Source organism: Lemur catta, chromosome 1 (genome assembly GCF_020740605.2).
Source record: "Lemur catta isolate mLemCat1 chromosome 1, mLemCat1.pri, whole genome shotgun sequence".
NCBI classification, from domain to species: domain Eukaryota; kingdom Metazoa; phylum Chordata; class Mammalia; order Primates; family Lemuridae; genus Lemur; species Lemur catta.
Genome location: NC_059128.1, coordinates 40,193,056 through 40,205,411, shown reverse-complemented (window position 1 = coordinate 40,205,411; position 12,356 = coordinate 40,193,056). Strand labels below are relative to the sequence as shown.

Genomic DNA, 12,356 nt, shown 5'->3' with positions numbered 1-12,356 from the left:
TGCAATAAGTGATAAATTTCCCTGTCCATTTGCAGCTCGGGCCTTCGGGAGGAGAGAGCACTGCTATTCTCAGGGCACCCTTTTCTCTCTCCTCTCTCCCCCACGGGGCTTTGCAACCTCTGCTCTCGTGCATCTTAAATCCTCTTATAATGCACTATTTTTAAAAATGGGAAAACAGGAAAAAAAAAAAACCAGTTGTTTTTGCTGGGCCAGCTGGGAGCAGGAGGTGAAGCCCGCCTGTAGGTTTCTTGTCTTTCATCCTAAGTTCTCAGAAGCACATTAAGAATATTCACTGAGTGTGTGTCCTTGTCCCCACTGCTGGGTGTCCGAGGCTTCTCCTGTGAAGCCAGGGAGGAGAGTAACTATTCACAGGAAAACAGAGGTGAGTCACACTCTTATTTCCCCAAGGGGTCACGGTGAGAAAGGGGAACTCAGGGTCCTGGGCAGAGGCAGAGAGCCTTCCCTCTCCTTTCCTGGACCAGCTCTTCAGCATTTAAGTCATTTGCGGTTGTCAGTGGGACCTGACAATCACCTCCAGAGAAGTGAGATGGTCTTGGCTCTTGGAGAAGCAGTGATGCCTTTTCCCAGTATGAGCCATGGTTGAGAACACACTCAAATGGTTCCATGGGGCGAGGCTGGGTGTGGCAGACAGGGCTTGGGATCATTATTTAAATCACTCAGCAGGGCTGCTGGTCCATCCTTTGATGATATACCCAGGGTGAGGGTCTGAGACACCAGAGGTCTTATGTTCCTGAGGATCAAAAGTGGCCTTGCCCCCTTTTCTGTGGACTCCTGGAATTGAGCCCTGGTTCCCTGCTTCCTTATTGAATTACACAGTGCAGGCTTCCTTATTGAATTGTGCTTTGAAAAGTATCTTCATTACTTTTCTTACGTGATCTCTTTTTACCTCTTGCTAAGGAGGCCTTTTGCATATATGCAGGTGCTGGGTTGTGAGTCAGTTTCCCTTTACTTTTTTTTTTTGTATTTGCATTACTTTTAAAAAATTAATATATTATATTTTTTGGGGGCAGTTTTAAGTTGACAGAAAAATGAGCAGAAAGTACAGAGAGTTCCCATATAGTCCCTCACTCCCCCAGTTTCTTTTATTAGTAACGCCCTTTACTTTTTATTAACATTATGAATAGCAGTACCAGATGAGGAGAACTTTCGTGATGACAAAGGACTTTTACCTCCATTATCTCATCTAGCAGAGAGATGTTCAGGACGCGAGAGGGTTCCATGACTGAGGACCTGCTAATGTAGTTAGTGATGGGGTAAGGGGGGTGGGGACATCCCCAGCATGCCACCCCCACCATTCTCCAGGGCCTGGTGAAGAGAGACCCATTCAAGGAGTGGGCTCTCCAGTGCCCAGAGGGGAAAATAGGACTAATTTCTATGGCCGCTGTAACAAGTTACCACAAACTTGGTGGCACAAAACAGCACAAACTGATTGTCTTACATTTCTGAAGGTCTGAACTCTGACATGTATCTCAGTGGATTAATATCAAGGTGTCCTTGGGGCTGTGTTCCTTTTGGAGGTTCCAGGGAAAATCTGTTTCCTTGCCTTTTCCAGCTTCTAGAGGCTGCCTGCGCTCCTTGGCCCGTGGACCCTTCCTCTGTCTTCACAGCCAGCAGTGACAGGGTGCGTCTTTCTCATATCTCATCACTCTGACTTCTGCCTCCCCCTTTTGCTTATAAGGACTTTTGTAATTAAATTAGGCCCATCTGCATAACCCAGGATTAGCTCCACTTCTCAAGGTCAGCTGATGAGAGATCTTAATTCTACCTGCAATCTTAATTCCCCCTAATTCTGGTCTTTGTGGACCATTATTCTGCCAACTGTATGGGGCATTGTCCTAGAGAAGTGGAGTCTGGGGTCAAAGTCACCAGTGAATCCTCCTCATGAGTTATTAGAAACAGGGCCCAACCTGTTCATTCAGTTCAAATGCCACTTCCTCCAGGAAGCCTTCTGTGTTTGCTGACCAAGACAGAAGATACTAGACATATGTGGCTATTGAGCACTTGAAATATAACTAGTCTAAGCATAAACTACACACCAGATTTCAAAGACTTAGCATGAAAAAGAATAAAATCTCATTAATAATTTTTGAACTATTGATCACACACTGAAATAACCTTTTGATATGTTGAGTTAGATAAAGTAAATGATGAAATTAATTTCACCTGGTTTTTTTTTGTTTGTTTGATTTTTAATTTTTAAATGTGGCTAATAGAAACTCTAAAATTGCATATCTGGCTTGTATCATATTTTTATCAGCCAGTGCTGCTCTATAATAGCTTCAGGCTGAGCCACTTGCTTCTTCTCTTGCTTCCACGGCCCTTTATTCATACCTCTAACACTTACCTTACAACACAATTATCAATCTGCATGCCACTTCCCCACCACATGAGTTCTTAAAGGACGGGGGCTATGTCTTATTACTCACTGTATCCCTAGTTCTAGTATAGTGCCTGAAATCTTATAATACTAATCATTATCATAATTATCATTAACATTTATAAAGGGTTTACTATGTGCCAGGCTCTGTTCCAGGTGCTTCACATATTAATTCATTTCATCCTTACAACACTCTGTAGCTGTATCTATATGAATTTAGGAAGTTTTTTTGACATTTTGTATCTCAGTTTCCTTATCCATAATATGGAGATAATATTATAGTACCTACCTCATAGCTATTCATATATGAGGATTAACTATAATAGTTATTTTACATATATACATATTCACATGTATATACATACACATGCATCCATATACATATATTAATAGTAGTTCTCCCTTATCTACGGTTTTGCTTTCCATGCTTGTTACTTGCAGTACAGTACAATAAGATATTTTGAGAGAGAGAGACCACCTTCATATAACTTTTATCACAGTATATTTTTATAATCATTTTATTTTATTAATAGTTGTTGTTAATCTCTTACTGTGCCTACTTTATAAATTAAACTTTCTCGTAGATCATATCATAGGTATATATTTTTCCTACATACATATATATAGGAAGAAACATAGTGTATATAGGATTCAGTACTATCTGTGGTTTCAGGCATCCACTGGGGATCTTGGAACATATACCCTGTGGACGGGGGCTACTGCATATACATATTACATATACATTATTATATACATTCTATACATATAATATATAAGTATGTGTGAATCTATATAATATTTGTAAAAAGCTTAGAATAGGGCCTAAGCATGATAAAAGTGGTTTTTAAATAAGCAGCACTTTGAGATAGGTATTACTCTTCTCTCCATTTTAAAGATGCCAAAACTGGCACAAAGAGGTCAAACAACTTGCCCAAGTTTACACAGCTTGTAAGTTTTAGAGATAAGATTGGAATTCAGGTCATCTACGTATTTAAGTACTATGTTGTACTACTGCTTAAAAAATACTTGAATGCATGAATGAAAATGCAAATTGATTAAAGAAACCTCCACAATAAAATAATTTACTCAACACTACATTGCTGGTTGGAAGAAAAGTTGGAACTAAAACTCAAATTCCTAAAATTGAAGACAATTTAAGAGTATGGCAGGGTGGTGGTGAGGAGCCTATAGATTATTCACACCTTAATGCGAATCAGTTTAATAAGACTATTATCTTGCTAACATTTCCTGAAATTAGCTGTACTGAGGGTGAGAGTGGGAGCACTGATGGAGAGAGAAAAGGAGAATTTGGGAGTGTGAAGCTGTGTGTGGTTAAAGTAGACCAGGACTGGGTAGCATGGATAGTGAGTGTTTGGCCTGGTGGGGGCATCTGGGGATAGGTTTGACTTTAGGCAAAACTTGAAAGTTAGAAAAGTTTTCTTTTGCTATGGTCAGGCCTACTCAAAGAACAGACTAGAATTGACCATGACTTGGAGATGTGAAGCCCTACCCAGCACGTACTGAGCCACCTGGAAGAATCCAGGGTGCAGATGAAGGAATTGCTGCTCCTATTTCCAGGCCACAAGCATCCCATCGGCTAGGTAGAAGCATCCCACACTCACTTTGCTGTCTCTCACCTGATGAACTGACTCCAGAGAAGAAGCAGGGGTAGGTAGGGGGACCCCCACACCTGCCTAGGGTCTTGTGCATGCAACCCATTGCTGTAGTCTGAATGTGTCCCCCAGGGCAAACAATGTTGGGAAACCTAATCCCCAGTGCAACAGTGTTGGGAGGTAGAGCCTAATGGCGGGTGTTTAGGTCATGAGAGCTCCACCCTCATGAATGAATTAATGTCGATTATAAGAGGGTTTGAGGCTGTGCCTTCTATCTCTTGCTCTTTCTTGCACGTGCGTGGTCTCTTGCCCTTCTGCCTTCCACCATGAGATGATGCAGCAAGAAGGCCTCTCCAGATGCAGGCCCCTTGACGTTGAGCTTCCCGGCCTCCAGAACTGTAAGAATTCACTCTCTGTTCTTTATAGACTACCCAGTCTCAGATACTCTGTTATAGTAACACAAAATGAGCTGAGACACCCACCAGGGGATATACAAAGGATTTAGTGGTAAGATGGCTTTTACTAATCACGTCTCACTGAACATAGTGGTTTTACACTTCAAAATTATTCTGTAGCTCAGACATAGGTAACTGAGCCAAAGTGTATAAGTTGAAAATCATGATTTTAAAAAGAAAAACTCATTTTAGTTCATAACTCCAAAGCAAGAAGTCAATATAGTCAACTCAAGGAGTTCATCAGAGCCACCAGTAAATTGTTCCCTTTTTGGCATATAGCGTTAGGGTCTTCCTCAGATGGGGCTTGGGTCTGTCCCAGAGACGTGCCAACCCTGGCACATCTACACTGGCAATCTCTCTGGTTCCATCTCAGACTATTAAAGAGTCGAGGTCAATCTGCAAGGCACAGCCTGTAAATTTCCAGTTCCCAGCCCAAATGTGCACAAAGTGGTATGTGTATGTCTCCAGCCAGATTTCACTGCCATGGGAGGTGAGTGGATCTAAGGCAGAGGTTGGTCTTTAAAAGGCCTGGAGAAATTTATGGCTCAATTTAAAACCACTTGTAGTTTATCAACACAACGGAAATGAAATCACAAGCTTCAGGGCATGAGCCAGTTTTCTGTGAGAATGAAAGAGGAGCCTGTCCTTCTAGCCAGTCTTTCATGGCAGCAGAATCTTTCCCCAAATCTCATAGATTTTGCAACAGTGCAATGATTAAACAAAATTTAAAAGTGGTGTCAAGGCTGCCTTTCCTATCCTTGGCCAATAGGAGGGTCCAGGAGCCTCTTGGACAGCTCCATGAAGAAATAGAACAGTAGAAATACAGAGCCCAGGGCCCCATGTGGGTTTAGTTTCACATTTGACCATTTACCTGCATGACCTTTGCCAAGGCAGCTATCTGCTCTTCGTGTAACAGATAAAGGAAGTGAAATAGAAGATCCCTCATCAAATGTTCATTAGTTCTCTCTTGGTGTAGAGGAGTCTAATTTGCAAGCTTTGTGAACAAGTACCTTGAACCACATTGGTAGGTTTCTCTATGTATAATGTAGGCTCTGGGAGATAGATGTACCTGACCAGAATTGCACGTTTTCATTTAGATAGTGCTTGTGGCTGCTGGGAACAGACCTGACTACAGTGGCTTAAACACACAGGATTTATTTCTCCCACATATTGAGAAAAGTCTGGAGCTAAATAGATACTGGCCTTAGCTCAACAACACAAAAGATATTAGAGCTGAGGTCTCTGTGATTTGCTTGGGCTTTTGCCTCATTGTCTCAGGATGGCTGCTGGAGCTCCAACCATTGCAATCTGGATTTCAGGCTGCAGAAAGGGTGGAAGGGAAAAAGAATTCTATTGGAAGTCTCCACTGCTATGCACTTTATGGCTTCAGTAACCTGAAGGGGAAGAGGAAGATTGGATAGGAAGTCAGCAGTTTCTTTCTCAATGGACAACCAACAATTCAGTGGCATGGGAAGATATGAATCCATTTGCAAGGTTCATGCAAACTGAACTTGTGTGTGATCTGATCAAACTTTTCTCCATCTATGTGCATTTACTCCTTAGTCCTCTTCTCTCTCTCTCCTCAGATTATTTATCTAAACAGCCCTTTTGCTTAAGGTTGGGAGTTATGTCTTATCTGCTCTCTGATTACCAAAGTCCTTGACTCATACTAGGTTCTAAAAAAGACATTCTTTGAATTGAATTGCTTGATGTATGGGAACTGAATTAGATGCTTGGTAATAGAAATATTTACACAAATACTATATGAAACAATTGCTAATATTCTCAATTGTTTTAGGCTGACAGAAAAATTACCAGGGAGATATATCTTCTTATTATTCTGTAGGACATTGCTTGAATGAGGGAATAAAACCAAAGTTTTCTACTCAGATTTCCATACCCCAAAAGGGTCTCTTATTCTATAAAACTCTCTCTCTCCTTTATTTAAAAGTGAAGGTTACTGTCAGTCAACAATAGCACCTACCACGTACTGTGCAAATCAAGGAGAAGAATCTACTAGTGATTTCTGATCCTGACTGCAAATCGGAATCACCTGGACAGCTGCTGTAAAATACACATTCCCAGGGGTCTGCCCCAGCAATTCGGATCCAGCCAGTCTGGGATGGTGTTCCAGAGTCTGTAATCGTATAAAGCACTCCAGATAATTCCGATGTGCTGCCACATAGAGAAATCCCCGAGGCAGAAGACGTCCCTTCTTTGTACCACTGCCACGACTTCCTTTGGTGGCACTTAGCATCCACTGCTGTAGCTTGCTCACCTGTCTGTAACTCCGCCAAACCCCGAGGGTGAAGGCCATCTTTTCTCTTAGCATTCTCATCTGTAGCCCAATGTCTGAGCACCTGGTGCATAGTAAGTGCTCTGCAATTATTTGTTCCCGTGTTTAAACAAATCAAATCTACGTTTATTCACCTCTACAGACTCCCAAGTGGCACTGAGAACACCAGCACAAACAAGCTACCTACCTAGGAACCTGTCTTAACTTCAAACTCAGGGACAGAATGTTCTATGGAAGTGACCAAAAAGGAGTTTCTAATACACTTGGTGGTGAGTCACCTTGAGAAAATCGAGCACCTTGAACAGAACTTGCTTTTTTACAAAATAACATATTTACAAATAATTGTGATGCCAGTTCCCTCTGGGGGTTGTAAAGTTGATTGAAATAACACATGTGAAGTGCTTGGCACAGTACCAGGAGCAAAAGGATTATTCAATCAATGTTATATGATATTGGTGATAATGACAACTATAATTATAAGAGAAAACTCTGCTTACTAAATGAAACTTAGAACATATAGAAAAGCATAAAGAAGAAACCAAAAATTTAATCTTGTCAGCAGAATCAATAGCCTTGTAACCTGATTTGTTCCAGTATTTTCCCCAGCATCTATATTAATACATATTTTTAAATATATAAAGTATATGTTCAAAGTGTATAGTATATTTTTCCAATATTTCACTTTAACTATATTAAATATTGCAAATATATTTATAAGCACTATAGTATAAATATAATACCTTATACTGCACATAATATAAACAATGTACATAACTAGCACTAAGCATATCCGGCTTTGTATCAAGCAGCCTGGTCCCTTAAGGTGGCTCCTGTGCCTCTTCCTATTTCACCAGTGTCATTTGTCTGAGGTCCCTCAGATGCTGCCCTCTCTTCTCCGTCTGGAGAGTCCTGTCCTCCGCCTTGCTTAGGCCAGCGTGGCGTGGCAAGGCCCGACTGTTCTAACTGTGATAACAATGGGTGTGACCAGGAGGCCTGAACAGTTTGGACCTGGTCGTGGGGCTCTGCTGAGCTCTGGGTCACTTCATGTTGCCAGTGCAGGGAACTCTTTTTCCCTCAAGCTGTGACCATGTTCATTCACGGTCCTCCCTTCTGTGGCCAATCGGAGAGATGACATGTGGCCATCTCTCTTGGTTGCCATGCGTTCAGTCCCATCTCACAATGGGCACTTGGTCTGGAGCTATCCCGGGCATTTGAAAGTGACATTGCTATTTCCTACAATCTAAGACTCGTGAATCATTTCCAGCCAAAGGTAAAAATTTACATTTCAATGATCAGCAAGTTTTAGTACATTTAAGAAATTGGCCAGAGATGCTCAGCCCCCATGCACAGGTTTTGCTAATGAATTTGGCAGAGAGAAATTACATTCCTAGGCTAAGTATTAGAACAAAAAGGACCTGTTTTCCGATGTAATGAATTGCTGAGAAATTATTCAAAATGTGACTTAAAAAGCCTCTTGCCAGCGAGCTCAATTCTCTGAGCCATGAATTAGATAAAGGGCTTTTATAAACCCACAGAGGGAAACCCTCTGAGGATTTATGTGGGTGAGGTGAGAATGTCTGTCCAGTGCTGCTGCCTCCTCCTTAGTGCTTGTGCAGGACGCAGAGGCTCAGGGATCTTGCATACAAATGCCACAGCCCACTGGAGCCGCGGCAAGGTTGGGCGCAGCAGTACTCACACTGCACCCTGGCCCCAGGCTCAGCACTGCAGCTCCCCACAGCAGACACCTGCCCGGGCCCTGTCGGGGAGCTAGAGCTGCAGGGGAGGAGTAGTCAAGAGGACAGGGAAGGCCTCCCTCCCAGCCCCTAAAGAAAGCGTCCTCTTAAACAGACAATATCTTCCTAAGAAAAATCTTCCTAAATACCTTTCTGAAGATATTATCCCTGTGTCCACTCTCTAACACTAATTTGGATAGGAAGACCTGAGCCTCTCATGACACTGAGACTTACAGCTCTTGCGTGTGTAGGGAGGAATGTTTAGAGATAGTTTCATAGAAATGAAGCCCCACATAATAGGAACAGAATTTCTTTCACTAATAGAGCTTTGAGATTGAAGGATGTGGTGACCAACGAAGAAGGTAGCAGGCTGTAATAGAACTTCATGATGTCCTTTAAGCAAGCTTTTCCTACGGACAAGGGCACACAGAGCTATTCAGTGCATTGACACTTTTTCCCCACCTAAATGTTCTCTGGCATAAGGGATACAAACTCTATTCCTTGCCTTGTTTAACCTTGATTACCTATCAGGCTACCTGCTTGCCTGACCCAGGCATAGCTCAGATTTGACTTTGCGTCATGCCCACTGCCCACTCCGGCTGTGTGTGCCCTTGGACTGCCAGCTTGGAGCCCTGGACTGGCTCCCACTAACTACTTGGGCATGAGGACAACCTGGATGTGACATCTGTCAGCCCAGTGATAGCCAAGATAGTCTGGTAATACCTACTTTGTCTGATTCCCAAGAGGTTCCAAAAACTATTTAGCAATCTCATATGACTAGCAGCCATGGAAGCCACAAGGGATTTCCTCTATAATCCTTTACATTCTGTTTGTGAAGGAAATAAGCACATAAGGGGCAAGAGCATTTCGTTAATATTAGAGCCAGAAAGAGACAATGGGTGAGAATGTCGCAGCTCATTGCACCAAGCTGCCCCAGTATAAAAACTAAAAAAATAACCAAAACACCAAAATGCCCTTCCTGGATAGTCAGTGGGCCTGGAGATGTCATCATTCTGGGGGTGAAGCCCGCCATGTTTCTACTTTCAATAACTGTCTTCACAAAGTTCAAGGAAGCACAGACCTAGGCACTCGCATCGCTTCCTGAGAGCTAGAAGGCAGACTGGCATTAACAAGAGTTTTGGTGGATCCTGGAGGTCTGGCCTGGAAGCTGGTTGGCACAGTTGGTTAGGACCCTGCAACAATCTGGTTAAGTGAGCCATGCCAGAAGGTCCAGCCAGCATTCTCCCCATCTGTGGCTATGCTCATCACCCCTAGTTTTCTGTATGGTCACACTGGGACAGATGAGTGTGTGTTTATGTCATTCCTCCTTGGATTCAATATGTCTGTACTGAGTACAACGCCCAACATTGGAGTAGGTGCTTTGAGATATAAAAATAAGTGTAAGTTTATATAAACTAGTTGAGAATTGCTTCAAATTTACCATTTCCTTTTTCCTCTTCATTCTAAGTCTCTCATAGCTGGTATCTTTATCTGTAAAACTCAGCCCCAAGTGTCTCAGCCATTGTGATCCAAGTCAGCAAGGTCTAAGCCGTTATACACCCTCCAGTCATTGGAATCTGGGATTCATCTGGCAACTGCATGCCCTGGATCAAAGCCATGACCAACCACCCAGTCTTCATGACTGCACTATTATTGTCTTTGTTTCTTGATTTGTTCCCAGAGATCTCTTCTGGGTGTGAAGTTTTGCTTTCAATGCTAAACCACTTCTCTGAGGTTTGGAGAGTTCCCCTAGTTTTTGCCAGTACCTGTTCTTGAGGGATGAACACCGATCTCTCTGTAAGCACCATTGCTGAGTGGGGTCCTGTCCCACACTCAGGCCACACATTGACTTGCACACTGTCTGCTGCCTTGCCCTAATGATCACACCAGGGACAGTTGGCTACTGATGCCATAGGTCAAAGCTGAGCACACCATTTACCATTTGGATGACTGGCCAAAGATCCTTCATGGTCCACATTTGGTCTTAACCATGCCCTGGCCTCTTCTCTCTAACTGAGGTCTCTGCGTGAATTGGAGCTGAAATGCCTGAGACACAAAAACTTGTGGAAGACAAACTCTAGCATTCTTTTTATGCTAGCTGTCAGTACCATTCCTTTCCCATTACAGATAGCATCCAGTGTCACAATCTCTCAAAGCACTTCCTAAATCAGGGCTAAATATTTTACTTTCTATGTCATTATTCCCCCAAAGTTTCAAACCCAACTGTCTCATCAGTTTAAATCAAAGAATTTTCAAGTTCCCCATTTCTACATAGCCTCAATCTTCCCAATCATGCACCTCTAGGTTGAAAAGCCAGAAGTTTAGAAAAGAAGTTAGAGGAATGAGAGATCTGTATGAATAATATTATAAATGCTAGCCATAAATTAATTAGCTGTAAAATGTACTTAGCTGAAAAATATAGTAAGATGAAAAGGGTACAACCTAGAAAACATCCAAAGAGTTGAAAGTAACACATTATTTGTCCTTCTGATTTTTAAAGTCATTGAGTTGCCTACAGTAAATGCCTGTTGTCTTTTCTTGCTAAGTATGCTGCCTTCTGGTGATAAGACCCCTCTGCTTTTTTTCATTCTCTTCCCAAGCTCTGCTGATGCAGCACCCCTGGCTACAACGATGGCACGTGGACCAGGCCTTGCTAATCAGAACACTCCATTCCCCTGCCATGGGATTAGTTCAGAGATGAGCTAATGACCTAAGCCTGACAAATCAGGGGTAGCCCATTTTTGGGTAATAATGCTATCATTACAGACTATGGCAAGTTTGCTGAGAACCATTTTGTCCACCATGCATAGAAATCCTGCTACAGTGGAGAAGAGCAGGTCTCAGGATGCAACAGAACATATTTCTGACAACACCATTTGACCTAGCCATGCCTGAAGCTCCATGTCCCATGAACTAATCAGTGGCATGAAAAAATAAATTATGCTTTCATTGAGTTAGCTTGAGTTAAATTTCTCTCCTTTTAAATGAAAGCTATGGACATGCATGGTCACACAGAGTGACATAATAAACATTGGAGACTCAGAATGGGAGGCTGAGAGGAGGGTGAGGGATGAAAATTTGGCTATTGGGCACAATGTACACTATTCAGGTGACAGATACACTAAAAGCCCAGTCTTCACCACTATACGATTCATCCATGTAACAAAAAAACATTTGTACCTCCTAAATTTATTGAAATTTTTTAAAATAGTCAAAAACATTCCTGACAACTATCTGCCTTCTCTTGAGGAATGATGAGGATTTAGCCAGGGACACAGTGAAATTATGGGGGAGACAAGTGGTGGGCGTTCACATATCCAATAAATGGTGAGGACCCTTGTAGTGAGTAACACGCAAACCAAGCTCACAGCATTGAACAGGGTTTGGCTTTCGTAAGTATTTCTTCTCTTTCAGAGGGAGTTTGACATTTGAAAATTCAAGATTTATTTTACCATAGAGGCCCAGATAGTTATGACATGAAAACCACAGTTGTCAAACATGCTGGCTGAAGTCACTGGAAATCACTGCATGATCAGGCAGACTTGAGGGAAACCCAGCTGTTTTTAAAGTTTTGGGAACTAAAGTACCATGAATCAAATGACAAATCTCTCTGCCCTTCCACTTTGTCATGAAAATACTAAGTGCTGAACTTTATCATCACATGAATGCATCATGATACGTAATTTATTCTAGGACTGGGATAATTTGCAGGCACTATCCATTGGCAGCATAGAACAGACAAAGTAAAAGTGATAGTGGCTTGACCAGGGCAGGAGCTTATGCCTGTCTCAATGAAAGTGGTCTGAAAGCAGCCAGACCAGAGCTGCTCTGGGGGCTCCCTAAGTCATCAGAGACCCAGGT

The 12,356-nt window shown here is 42.3% G+C and overlaps 1 long non-coding RNA gene across 2 annotated transcripts; it reads left to right on the top strand.

Annotated features, from left to right (window-relative positions):
• Positions 1–1,615: 1,615 nt before the first annotated feature.
• LOC123648764 lies at positions 1,616–11,510 on the top strand. Of its 2 annotated transcripts, none has more exons than XR_006738779.1 (3): positions 1,616–1,642; positions 6,905–7,031; positions 11,096–11,510. It is a non-coding gene; the product is annotated as an uncharacterized LOC123648764 (long non-coding RNA). The 2 variants fall into 2 exon arrangements; XR_006738776.1 differs by lacking the exon at positions 1,616–1,642 and adding an exon at positions 3,902–4,066.
• The last annotated feature ends 846 nt before the right edge of the window (positions 11,511–12,356 follow it).